Here is a 13,487-nt window from a genome sequence, read left to right on the forward strand (position 1 = left end):
GCTTATGTGCAAGGCTTGCCTGTTTGTCTAAGCCAACATTGCCACCTTGCGCTGCTATGAGGAAAGTTCACTTTTCATGTGCTTTCCTTAAATTGGTTGATTTTATGACCAAAGCAGTACTCGTACAATCGGGCAAATACTATTTATGATTTGAAATTCTTTCGTAGTCAATGTATTTGTTCCAAATTTGATTTTGTGGCTAAAGAACCAGTCTCTCCATCACCTTGGAAGCTGCTGTGAGGGGGTGTAGCTGAATTCAGTCTCCAAGGGAAAGGAAAAATCTGCAATTTGAATTCATCACAGGCTGGTTTTTCTTCTCTATATGTGGCTGGAGAGCACAATGGAACAATAATGCAGGAGGTGTTGGGAAAAAACCGGGGTTGGTACAAAATACGTGTTGAAATAATATGGAAGTGCTCAGAGAACAATCACAAGAAATGCAGCTTGCTTAAACTCAGGATAAAAAACAATTAAGTGCTCAAAAGCAAACACATAAATCTAAGTTAACAATACTTCTGTGCTCCAGTACTGCAGAGCAGCAAAAGCAGAGCAAAGCGCTGTGATGAAATGTAAAGCAATCCAGCCACTTTTGCCCAGTAAAAGTCATATATAGATTGCAAAACATACGGTGCTAATAAACAGAATCATAAATCACGTTAGCATTTCCCGAGTACAAAAGCAGGTCTTGCTCTGTTTCCCTGGCTTTATTTCAACGCCAGCATTTTGTTCCTCTGAGCTCACATGGGTTCTCTCTCCGTTTCCTTTGTTGTCCTTTGGTCAAGGCACCAAACCGGCAGCGAGGTGAATCATTTTGACCTTTATTGACTGCATTTGCGCTGCTGAAGGAGCCACACAGCACTGACCATCACTACGCTGCTAACAGCTGCTGTGCTAAGACACAGAGCTCCAGTTCCCTAAACCTGTACTTGTCCTGATCGCTGGAGAACATTCATGACTGTGCTGGGTTGAGCCCAGCTGCAGGCCAGGTGCCCCCCAAAGCTGCTCTGTCACTCCCCCTTCTCAAGTGAGCAGGGGAGAGAAGATATGACAAGAGGCTTGTGGGTCGAGATAAGGACAGGGAGAGATTGTTCACTAATTACCGTCACGGGCAAAACAGCCTTAACTTAGAAAAAAAAATTAATCTCATTTATTACCAAGAAAACAGAGTAGAGCAAGGAGAAATAAACCCAAACCTAAAAACCCCTCCCCTCCCCCCTCCCTTCTTCCCGGGCCCAACTTCACCCCCCATTTCTCTCCCTCCTCCCCCCCAGCGGCACAGGGGGACGGGGAATGGGGGTTGTGGTCAGTTCCTCACACGCTGTCTCTGCCGCTCCTTCCTCCTCAGGGGGAGGACTCCTCACACCCTGCCCTGCTCCAGCCTGGGGGCCCTCCCACGTGAGACAGTCCTCCATGGACTTCATGCAACCCCTGGGGTTGCAGTCCTTCACCAACTGCTCCAGCGTGGGTGCCTTCCACGGGGTGCAGACCTTCAGGAGCAGACTGCTCCAGCGTGGGTCCTCCACGGGGTCACAAGTCCTGCCAGCAAACCTGCTCTGGCGTGGGCTTCCCATGGGGTCACCACCTCCTTCAGGTGTCTCCACCTGCTCCAGTGTGGGGTCCTCCACGAGCTGCAGGTGGAATCCCTGCTCCCCACCATCCTCCATGGGCTGCAGGGGGACAGCCTGCTTCACCATGGTCTTCTCCACGGGCTGCAGGGGAATCTCTGCTCCGGCGCCTGGAGCACCTCCTGCCCCTCCTTCTGCACTGACCTGGGTGTCTGCAGAGTTTCTCACATCACACTGCTCTCTCTGGCTGCAAAAGCTGCCACTCCTTTTTTTTTTTTGCTTCTTAAATACGTTATCCCAGAGGCGTTACCACGGTCACTGATGGGCTCAGCCTTGGCCAGTGGCAGGTCCGTCTTGGAGCCGGCTGGCATTGGCTCTGTCAGACATGGGAAAGCTTTTAGCAGCTTCTCGCAGAAGCCACCCCTGTAGCCGCCCCAATACCAAAACCTTGCCATGCAAACCCAAAACAATGACATTCCTATGGTTTTGGTTTTTTCCCAGTACGTGCACAAAGCCCGGTGGATTTGGGGAAAAAAAGCGCTACCAACCGGCTGTCTGGAGAGTTGTGAGGCCTCAGAAGAGCTCTCACGGTGCATAAGGCGGGCGCTGAACAGAGCCCTGCAGCCGTTCCCAAGCGCTCTGATGGGGTAAGTGCTGCTGCCGGTGTGCTGTGAGGTTACCCCAGCAGCCTTCCTCCGTCCTCCTCTGCTGCCTCTTCAGACACAGCACAGCCAGGCCTACAAGTCTTGAGTTCAGCCCCAAAATGAATGTAGAACAGTTTTTCAAGGAAATAAGCCAGTCAGCCTGTATTTATTGTCCATATAGCATGTATTTACATGGTTCACAGTATATATTCCTCATTTTCTGCCAATTTCAGAAATACAGATACAGACCCCTGACGCAGTGAGCTCGGTTCTTGGCAGTCAGCAACCCATGGCCACCCTGAGGGCAGCAGGCAGCCAGCCGCAGAGCACCCATCGCTCTCCTCCTGGGCAAGTACTGGCAAAGAGGAAGATTACAACATAAATCCATAGGAAGCCTGGTCATTAGTGTTGCAGGTAGAACTTGTATTCATGTATGTCATAAACTTCAACTAAGAAAACACTTTTTTCTAATAATGTTGAATACTTTAACAGATATTTCCACACAGAGCGTAACAAATGCATAGTCAGAGGTCAGCGCTACCAGATGGCAGAAGGGCTAACAGGGAAGTGAGCAGCACAGGGGACGTTTCAAAATTAGGAGAGGCCTGAAAAAAATTCCACACTAATTAATTTCTACTAACCGCACGACAGCAGCTCCTGTTTGACTTAAACCATCCGTAACTCAGGAACTAACCTGTTGCCTGCTGGCTTTTTACCAGAAGCCCCACGTTACACCCCTGCAGGGCAGCACGGCGTGCAGCAGCAGCCCCCCATCCTGTTCTCAGGTCAGTTTGTATATAGATGGCACTGTAGCTACAGCAGCATCTGCAGTTGGCTAATTGTAACATAATGTGACTTTTGAACCATTTTTTAAAAGCTGAAAACAGAAGTTTTAGCCTGAAACACCTCCTAAGTCTGGATTATTTCACAAGCACAGGGCTCTCCAGAGGACTGCCCTGAATCCAGATGGGTCGGGCATCTTGGCAAGAGCAATGCCCTCCTCTGCTCGGACAACTGCGCTCATTTTTGAGTTTCAATGGCATTTTTATCGCCTGTCCCCTCCCCACCAGTTTCAATGTATTTTATGTAATCAGCACTTTTCCAACTCGCCCAGGGAAGGGAGATAATGCTAAAGTTCTCTCAAGTGAGGAACCGAAGCACGGGAAGCATATCTTGTGAACTCGTAGCAGAAATAGGAATTCCAGACTTTTATTTCCTTTATGGAAACATAAACATCTGTCTGTAAACATCTTATCTCCTTCAAAGTGCAGGAGGAAAGGAAACCTTGTTAAGAACCCGCCCTTGCAGCAGAAGCTACGGAGCACAGCATGTGTGTGTGGCCTCAGGAGGGGCACCAGGCGCTCAGCGCCACATTCCTGCCTCCCCAGTCTCCCACAGACAAGAATTCAACCTGACTTTCAAACCCTGCTGCACCCACAGCCTTACAATAGAATGAAAACCAAAACAAAAAGTTTAAATATAAATAAGTTTGCAAGTTTAAATAAGTTTAATAAATAGAGGTCACAGAAAAAATACTGGTTTAAACAGCAAGAGGGGATTAACAATTAACAAAGCGTGTATGTAATTCTTGTTAATACCTTGCCCCAACCCCCCTTGATGTTTCAAGTTACTACATCCAGATCCTGAAAACAAGTACTCCTCCAGTAGCCCCATTTAAATTGTGGAAGCTTCCATCTTCGCAATCTGTTTCAGATGGGGCTCTTCAATGCAGCACCAACAGCTTCTTTCTTTTCTTTTGTCAACTGCTGCCTCAGTGAACCCCCACCTGCAGAGAAACATGCAAACCGCTTGCCTGTAATTAAAAAACATACAAAGACAGTTAACAGGAGTATCTCTAAAGACCACAAATTCAAGCCTTAACACTGACCAGTTAATTAGCTGACCTTCATTTTTATACAAAAAATGCAACATTAAAAAATCTGCAACAGTTTTTTTTTTTTTATATTTTCTGACTGTGCATTGTCTGCATCCAATCCAGGATTAACTCCACAGAGAAGGAGTTACTCCACTCTCAAGCATGCAGAGCGCTGCCAAACCCTGGCAACACCTAATGCCAGAACAGCACTGGCAGTGCCAGGAGCGACTCGGCAGCGCATTTCTCTCCCAGCAGCATAACACTATCACAGGCACTGAGCAGCAATGGCTAGCTGACTACCGCTGGATGAAACAGAACTCAAAATTGAGATTTTAAAGGACAGAATGAAGTAGAGGCCCAAAAGTAGATCCCTCTGGTGATGCGGGCCTTGCTTTAACACCTCCTCTCCCCAGGGCTCCCTCCAGCAATGGGAAACACTGTCTGCTTCACTAGAGAAACCAGGTTATTATTATTTTCACCCAGAGGCCGGCACAGCAGCCTGTTCACAAGCCAGCATACGCAGCATGGCAGCAGGAGCAGTCTCTCTACCCATCTCCCCTGGGCTCACACAGAGCTCACCCCACATAGCTCGAAAGGATCCTGAGCTCTCCCCGTGCCTCGTGCACGGGTTATTCCTTCGCATCTACGGGAAGCGCTCCCGGAGCGGCGGTTTCCTCCAGAAGATGCCTCATTTGGCTGCTTCGTACACTGCAAAACTTGGGGGGTTTCATGGACAAAGGCCACCAGCGAGGACCCATTACCTGAGGGCTGTATCTTCCAGACAGCTCTTTGCCACCTAAGCCTTCCAAGTTACAGCCATCTCTTCACTCACACTTAAGCTGCATATCAGCTGGAAGCCCTGAAGAGAGCACAAGAGAAACATCACTTCAAATATTCAATTAATTAAATCCGTATTAATAGAGTTAAACAGCTGGGATCTGGCTTACAGAAGGGGGGAAAAAAATCAAACCGAATAATAGGCTGAGAAATTACTTCTAAACGGCACAGCCTGAACAAATTACCCTCTGGTCCCATGGCCTCAGATGTTATCAGCCAGCGCGGGCAGCAGAACAGGACCGCCTTTCGGCCATTAATAACAATTAAAAAACCAAAAGGGGGCAATATCGCACGTGGCGTTTTCCATTTCCAGAGCCCTGGGGAGGAGTTAGGCACCCCAGGTGCTCCTCACCTCACGGCGGCGGAGTTCCGGCGCCTTCACCTCATGGCGGAGGGGATGGCAGAGGAAAGCGACCCGGCGTCTTCACCTCACCTCATGGCGGCAGGGGGGGGGGAGGAAGTGGCTCGGCGCCTTCACCTCATGGCGGCGGGGGGGGGAGGCGGCCCGGCGCCTTCACTTCACCTCACCTCATGGCGGCCGACCCGGCCCAGCGCCGATGCAGGCCCCCATGGCGGCGAGCACACAGAGAGGCCAGGCCCCACCGCGCCGCTGAGGTGGTTCCGCAGGCGCCGCCTCGGCCGCTCCCCTCGGGGCGGGCCCGGCCCGGCGGGACTCGGGGGCGGTTGGCGGGGCCCGGTAGGCGCGGGCAGCCTTCCTGTGGGCAGGCTGGGTGGACATAAAGTCCATAGTCTTGTGACAGAGGAGAACAGGCAGCGAAAACGGCGTGGGTCTGCATCTCCTCTGTTCGGGGCCAGAACACATGCCGGTGTGGAGTATTAGCTTGTGTCTCATCATGCAGGGCTTGTAGGAATAAATGCAATGTGGTACCATCTCTGGTCCCCAGCTGTGACAGAAAATTGAGGTTATAAAAGTGCTTTTCAGCAGAGCCCAGCTCATGCCCCAGAGCTGCTCTGCAGCCGGGCTGGACATCACAGCCACGGTGCACGGGGCCATAATGGCTAAGGGAAATGGGACTGGCCGCCACAGCACGTTTGTAGGACTGCTCTTGCAGCCATCCACTGAATTTTCTTCCCTCTCCCACAGCATTGCTCTTTCTTTTGCTCCGGGGACTATCTATACGGCACAGCTGGTGTTGAGCCATGGTCCGATACGTACCGAAGAATCACGGCATCGAGCCTGCAGTGCCAGAGCTGGAGAAGAGCCGGCGACCCGGGGCAGAGCAAGTCTCCAGGCACAGGCAGTTTAGGAGCTGAGGATTACAGTAAAGCATCGCTCTTGCTGTTGCAGGAGCTCCAGACGTCGGTCTGTCCCATCCTACGCTGGTAGCACACATATTTTCGAAGCGTTACAGCTCCATGTTACTGCAAGTCCCTCGAGCAGATGAGTTGTGCCGGCAGAGAGCAGTTCATGTCCTGATTTAACCTATCTTGCTAATTTATGGGAGCTAAATCTCTCAGATGCGATCCCTCCTTTACTCTGTAACTGAACATTTATTTACTTGACAGGGGTTAAACAGGCTTCTGGAGCCTGTTGTGTTGCTTTGAACACAAACTGCAGGGCTGCGCTGGGACACAGGGAGTTCAGGGGAGGCTGTGTCTAGACCAGAGGACTCTTCTGAAGAGCTGTGCTTGTGTTTTGTGGTAACTTATTGTCTCTAATCTGGCTTGAAACAAAGCATTTCAGTCCCTTCAGTCCCCAAGACAGCACTTGCAGGCAAAAAGGAGGAGGTACTTAGCTTCCACTGAGCTAAGACGAACAACAGGCCAAGCAGAGATCTCAGTATCAGAGAACAACGTGATGTTTGCTGCCGTCAGCTATGGCCTGGGAGAGGGGGAAGGCCATCATGCCTAAGCAGATGGAACCACCATGAAAACAACTCTGGGATAGTCAAGCCAGTGCTGTGGACACTGCTGGGGTGCTGCTTCGGGCAGCTGCCTGTATCTCCTGTCCCCAGGCCTGGGAGCAGGCAGGAGGTCAGGCAGGAGGACCCATTGCCCAGCCAGGTGCTGTTTCCAGTCACGGTGTGGTTGTGGTCAGCTCTGCAGGCCGGCGGCTGGCCAGGCTGCTGCAGCATGGACTCCCAGCACGGCATCGCTGGGCTCAGTCTGGTTCAGAAGCCTTTTCTCATCACCTCGGAGGGATGCAGCTGACGTAGCAAGCACATTTGCCGGGAAGCTGCGGCAGAAGAGGGCTTTACTTGATACCCAGGGCAGAGCCGTTTTTTCACCTGGTGCGACACCTTTTATCCAAAGTTCACAAATAATGTGCGAACATTTCTCTGAGCTCCCCTCGCTGCGTGAGCTAAACCGATGCTCCAAGCGCAGTCACTAGAGGAGAAAGCCGTGCAGGAACACAGGGAATCTACGCTGTGAAGTGAGAGGTTGGTCCTGGCATTGCGAGTCGCTGAGTTCTGATATTTGGCATTCAGAAAGCTTTTGAAGTATCTCCCTGGTTCTGCTGAAAAAAGTCTTATTATAAAAGGCAAGGCATATTAATTTGGGCCCCATGCTGCACTAATGAGTTATACAGCTTCTGAACTGGAGCCATGGCGTAGGCAGCCTGCTCCGAGTATCGGCAGAGCTCATCATCCGTCCCCATCTGCGGGCATGCGCCCTCAGCCACAGGCAGTAAGACCTCCAGAACAAAATCGCGAAGAGCCCTCTGTGTTTGCTATTACCTGTCCCTCCGCCATCGTAGCTTTTCATCAACTTTGGATCTTCTGCACTGGAGCGTAGCCAGGAAACTGCTGTCCTTCAGTAGCTTTATCACTAGGTGGGAAAGCACCTAATGCTTTCCACCGCTCAGCACCAGCCTCTGTCCCCTCACACTGTCCTGGCAGAACAAGCCTGACATTTCCTGGGACGAGGAAGGGACAGGCTGCATCGGGGAGAAGCACCCCACACATCATGGCCTGCACGATCAGCCCTGCAGCCAGGAAGAATAGCTGCCCACTTTGGGCCAAAAAAAAAACAGACTAAGAAGCATTTGAAGAAGACAGGGATGGGAGCAGATGATTGCCTGAGGCAAGAGACAGCTCCAGCTGAGTCTCCATGACATCCCCAAGCTCTGAGAGCCTAAGCTACAGGAGGAGCTTGGGGGAGGGATCCCAGCCTTTCCCCAGAGGCGTTTGAAATGTCTTACTGGACCACACAGCCCTGACGAAAAACTTCCTTTGAACAGGTCCAAGTGAGAGAGGTTATACCTACACTGCCCTGGCCACGGACACACGGAGCACTGAGCCGGTGTTAAGGCATCCGATGGAAGCTGGGGAAGGTGTAGCTGCGTCTCTCCCAGTGAGGGATTTTAGTGTGCTTGTTTCAGGGCAGGCTTTTTGTTGTTGGCAGCCCACAGCCGTTTCTGAGCTGGCTCTTCCTTCCGTGTGTGTCTGAACTGCAGTATTAGGGTGAGCAGAGAGCCAGCTCACCTGTGCTCTGGTTCCCGTTAGCTGGCGCTTGATTTCGTTTTTTCCGGCATCACAGATCCTGTGTTTCCTGCGCTGGTTCTTCACGCCCCTACGCGTGCATCTCCGCATTGAGGTCGGTGTGGATGCTTACAGCAAAGTTGATTTTGCTGAACTCTCCAGCTTCAATCTGGGAAGAAAAGTACTTTTACTGCTTGCATACAGCACTTTGAACCAGAGGTCCTTCCACCGCAGCTCATCACACAGGCGGCACTGCGTCCTTGCATGCTGAGAAGGCAAATTGGCCCTCAGCACCCAAGGAGAGACACAAGTCGGATTCCTCAGCCCGGAAGAAATTGATTTCTCAGCCAGATAATTGAACTAGAGAGAGAAATATGAATAGAATGGATCATATTCCCTCTCTCAAAGCAAGAACAGGGACTTCTATCAAAGTCTGATTTTCTCTTAGCTCCTGAGTTGTTAAACTTGGGGTGCTTAGAGCCATGCATTTCATCTGACTCCAGAGGGGTCCCTGCAATTTCCACTTCCCAGCTACCATCGCAAGGTGGCATCACAGACCTAAAAGCTGAGCTGGCTCTGCTAATGCTCAGAGCTCTTCTCCAGACCCTGGGGTGTGCAACCCCAGAAGAAGCTGTGGACTTAACCCTGCCTGCTGAGCTCCTCTGCCAGGTCTCAGCCCCCAACGCTTGCTTTTAATCACATCGCTTTAATGTCAAGGCTGTGCTTTAAGCACACGGCATGCGGTATGAAAAGCTGCAGCCGTTACTCCTGTAACCTGTGAGCCATCTAATTGCACCGATTTAAGCTAGTTATAGTTTTGACAGTTAATGGCATGCAGAGCGCTTTAATCTTGACCTGCAACACCTCTGGCTCTTCCAGGGCCTCCTCTGCCCCCGAGGAGACACTGCTAATCAGACCGAGCCGTGAAGTAGTTTAAGACATGGCTAAAGGGAGCCAGGGGCAAATCATGAGCGAAACGTACCCGACTCGTTTTGTTGCAAAGCGCTGTCAAATTTAGAATTGTCTTTTGCTTGCCTTAGAGTGATTTGGGAGAGCGATGATAAGTCTTTCAATGATTTACAGCTTTAAAATAACAACAAAAAGAGAAAAATAACTCTTCTTTGTTATTTTTGGGTTTTTTTAATAGAGTTTATTTTGAGTTTGGTGTGTAAAGCCCCAGTGCAGTGCGCTATCCCCTCTGCAACCCTCCTACTACCTCTGCCCTCACGGGGATACAACCTGCCCACCCATGGCGTGACCCACAGCTGACAGCCACAGCTCAGCTTGGCCCCACTGGGGAGGAAGCTCCAGCCCCATACGCTGCCTCATCATCACACAATCCCAAGAACCACTACAGGCTGGGCGGAGAATGGATTGAGAGCAGCCCTGAGGAGAAGGACTTGGGGGTGTTGGTTGATGAGAAGCTCAACATGAGCCGGCAGCGTGCGCTTGCAGCCCAGAAAGCCAACCGTGTCCTGGGCTGCATCCAAAGAGATGTGACCAGCAGGTCGAGGGAGGTGATCCTGCCCCTCTACTCCGCTCTGGTGAGACCCCACCTGCAGTACTGCGTCCAGCTCTGGGGGGCCCCAGTACAGGAGAGACACGGAGCTGTTGGAGCAAGTCCAGAGGAGGCCGCAAAAATGATCAGAGGGCTGGAGCACCTCTGCTATAGAGACAGGCTGAGAGAGTTGGGGTTGTTCAGTCTGGAGAAGAGAAGGCTGCGGGGAGACCTTAGAGCCCCTTCCAGTCCTGACAGAGCTACGGGAAAGCTGGAGAGGGGCTGTTTATCAGGGAGTGTAGTGACAGGACAAGGGGTAATGGGTTTAAACTAAAAGAGGGGAGATTTAGCTTAGATGTTAGAAAGAAATTCTTCCCTGTGAGGGTGCTGAGGCCCTGGCACAGGTTGCCCAGAGAAGCTGTGGCTGCCCCTGGCTCCCTGGCAGTGTTCAAGGCCAGGTTGGATGGGGCTTTGGGCAACCTGGGCTAGTGGAGGGTGTCCCGGCCCATGGCAGGGGGTGGAACTAGGTGGGCTTTAAGGTCCCTTCCAACCCAAACCAGTCTGTGATTCTATGATCTCAGGAGAGGACATCAGCAATGGCCTTGGCTCCTATGGAACTGTGCTCCCCTTCAGCCCTTGCTGCTGCCACCAAAGCAGGTAACGCTTCGCTCAGGTCAGGCTGCCATAGCTGAGCTCATTTGCTGGGTAGTTTCTGTTTGCTGAGGGTTATAATGCAGCTTGGATCAGCCCCAAGAGACCAACAGCCCTTAACAGCCCCGACCAGCCTCTCCTGACCCCTACATCCCCAGGAGAGGAGCCCCACTTAATCTCAACCCTGGAGCTTCACTCATGAGTGATGCTGAGGGAGAGCCTGGCTCCAGCCCTCCCCTGACCCTGCTCCTGGAAGGACCCTCAGACGTACGTTGTAGCTGTGTCTCTGGCTCTATTTTCTAGATGAATGTTGGACCCGTGTTGTAGCTATGCCTCCAGCCTTGTCCTTGGCTCATCTCTCTTTGCTCCTGGGTGGGCTCTGGACCTGGGTCATCACAAGCTGTACCTGGGACTGCCGGTGGACCCTGTAAGCAGCACCTGGCTGTGCTCAGACCTTCCTGCTCCCTGCTGGGCCCGTCATCTTGTTGTGAGTACAAATCCCTGCTCCTCTGTGGACCCTCCTGGGCCCCAGTGGGAGGGAGCGGTCCTGCTATGGGATTCAGTGGCTGCACGGCAAGATGAAGATGCAGGGCTGGATTAATGTGAGGCTTGCTGTTCCTGCGTGTGAGTAGGAGCTCCAGGCTTCATCCACTCGTTGCTCCCTGCAAGAAGCAGCAGTGATCTAACTGCGTCTCCCTTCCCGGCCAAGGGCCCCGCAGCCTCCCACCGGGGCTTGGTATTTGTCTGCCTTGATAGACCAGTGGCTGTGCTGTCTCCTGGGGTGACAGCTCTCCCCAGGGATGGCAGTGGGGCGAGATCTGCTGCTGAGCTGTCTCTGAGGCTGTAGCTGGACACATCCCTCCGGGCAGCACAGGGAAATGCCACTCAGGCTGTTCCCTTCACTGTGGAGCTAGAGAGCAACCTCCCTTGGCCCAGAGGAAAGAGCAATCGAAAAAGGTTATATAAACCAAAATCAGCTGCCCCAGCACCGAGTGCAGTGCCGGTCCGTGCCTGGCTGGGCAGGAGCATGCCCTGCCTCCCCTCTAGCTCCCCAGCTGCCGTCCCTCCAGGTCCCCTGGGGCCAAGTCTCCTTCCCTGGTGTCCCCTTCAGCTCCTGTTCAACCTCCATTTTCCTGCTTCTCTCCCTCCTTCAGTGCTCCCATCCAGAAAACAGATTGCAAACTGCAATCTCTGTTACTCAGTGCCTTTGCCCTAACAGATCCTAAGTCACTTTCTCCACATGATCAATGTGATCTGCTAATCCTCTGGAGGGGGATCCCCTGGGACACAAGCCACCTCTGGGATCTGCAGCAGATCTCATGGCATCAAGCCGCGGGGTCTGTCTTGGTTGCGAATGTACAAGTGGTGAAGTCGCTGCCTTGTCCCTGAGCACGGGCATCACAACCTGCTGCGCTCCCCCAGACCCTCTTCATTTTAGGAATTTACATGTGCAGGGAGACTACCAAAAGCAGATCATCTTCCTTTCACTGCCCACCCCGTCCCTTCTCAGCAAGGAAGAAGCTCTGTGGGACAAGCAGCTGGGTTTGGGATTAATTATGTGGAGGAGACCTGGAGGTGGGCTTGCGCGGCACCGACCCGAGCATGTCAGTGGGCTGTTCTGGATCTCTCATTACTCTAAATCATACTATGATAATAAACCCCGGTTACTCTGAGTGCCATTTTGCTGGTGCTGGTTTAATTCTGTGAGGTTTTGTAAAGCCTGACTTGAGCCCCCGGGGATTGTAGGGGGTGCTGGCACGGGGAGCAGGGTGGTGTAAGCACGGCCCAGGTATCCTGGGGTCGGGTAGACATGAGTGGACACACCAAGAAAAGCACCAGCCCAGCATTTTAGAGTACAACTAACTAGAAACAGCTTATTCCATTAAAAAAAAAAAGAAATAAAGAAGGAAAAATTCATTCTTAATTAGGACAGAAACCCCCAGATAGGCTTTTTTAAAGAGAAAGCCTAAAAATATCATTTTTGCTTTGATTTGAAAACTATTTTTGCTCTTCAGACTGTAAGATAAAACACATTTGAATTGATGATGCATTTCACAACAAAAATATATCCCTTTTCATCCTGAAAATGCTGAAATGGGTTGTTTCAAAATTTCCAACATTTTACCCCCCTTTTTCCCAAACTCAAAATTTTTAATTTAGCTGAAATGTCTTTTTTTTTTTTTTTTTGAAAGGAAACTCTTGATTACATTTTTTTTTTTCCTCAACAGCTTTAATTGGAATTAACAATTACAGCTGATTCTTAGCTGGGTGATAAACAGCTGGACTGAATCCACTCCGCAGCCCTCTCTGCTCTGGGACTTCCAAACAAGCTCCGGCACTAGCAGGAATTTAGCCCTCTGCACCATTTTAGCCTCATCTAGTCACTGGAATCTATTTTTCTTTTTTCCTCCCACTATTTCTCCTTAGAGGATTAGTTTTTACTAGTGCAGCATCTCTAACAGTCAGGGAACTTCACAGTGAGTTGAGATCACATTGATTTCTTGAGGAAGAAGCCGCATACTAATTTTTCCTATTTTCCTCCCATGAGGAAAGCAGGTAACAGCTTCAGGAAGGCAGCTGGGTTTGTAGATATTATGTTCACTCTCCAGATGACAGGAAAATCTGAGGTCTGTGGGACCATCACAGGAAAGAAGGAGACCTCGGCTGGGGATGAAGGTAGCGTTGCTGGTAAAGGGAAGGAGACGGGATTAAAGCAGAATGGGTGAAACCTGAGAAGAACATTAGGTGAGGATCAGGGGATGGATCAGGCCACGGTCAGGACTAGCAGGGCGTCCTGCTTAAGCCAGACCCCCCGTCAGGCAGAGGGGAGCCCCTGCTTGTCACGCACAGGGTGGTGCGTGATGTTGGCAGCAGCTCAGGACGCCCAGGCAAGCGCTTCTATGAATCCGCTGGCCCAAGCCGCTGTGCCTGCTTGCCTCTGCAGCAAGCCCCATCCATTAACTGGAGGGTTCC

The 13,487-nt window shown here is 51.3% G+C and overlaps 1 long non-coding RNA gene and 1 other non-coding gene across 2 annotated transcripts; both read right to left on the reverse strand.

Annotated features, from left to right (window-relative positions):
- Positions 1-3,693: 3,693 nt before the first annotated feature.
- LOC142603853 (uncharacterized) lies at positions 3,694-5,543 on the reverse strand. Its single transcript, XR_012837749.1, has 3 exons — positions 5,275-5,543; positions 4,847-4,944; positions 3,694-4,022 (listed from the first exon to the last, which is right to left on the reverse strand). It is a non-coding gene; the product is annotated as an uncharacterized LOC142603853 (long non-coding RNA).
- Positions 4,189-4,392, reverse strand: LOC142603928 (small nucleolar RNA SNORA74). The gene has a single exon (XR_012837817.1). It is a non-coding gene; the product is annotated as a small nucleolar RNA SNORA74 (small nucleolar RNA).
- Positions 5,544-13,487: the final 7,944 nt, after the last annotated feature.

This window comes from Balearica regulorum, chromosome 14 (assembly GCF_011004875.1).
Source record: "Balearica regulorum gibbericeps isolate bBalReg1 chromosome 14, bBalReg1.pri, whole genome shotgun sequence".
Classification (NCBI taxonomy): domain Eukaryota; kingdom Metazoa; phylum Chordata; class Aves; order Gruiformes; family Gruidae; genus Balearica; species Balearica regulorum.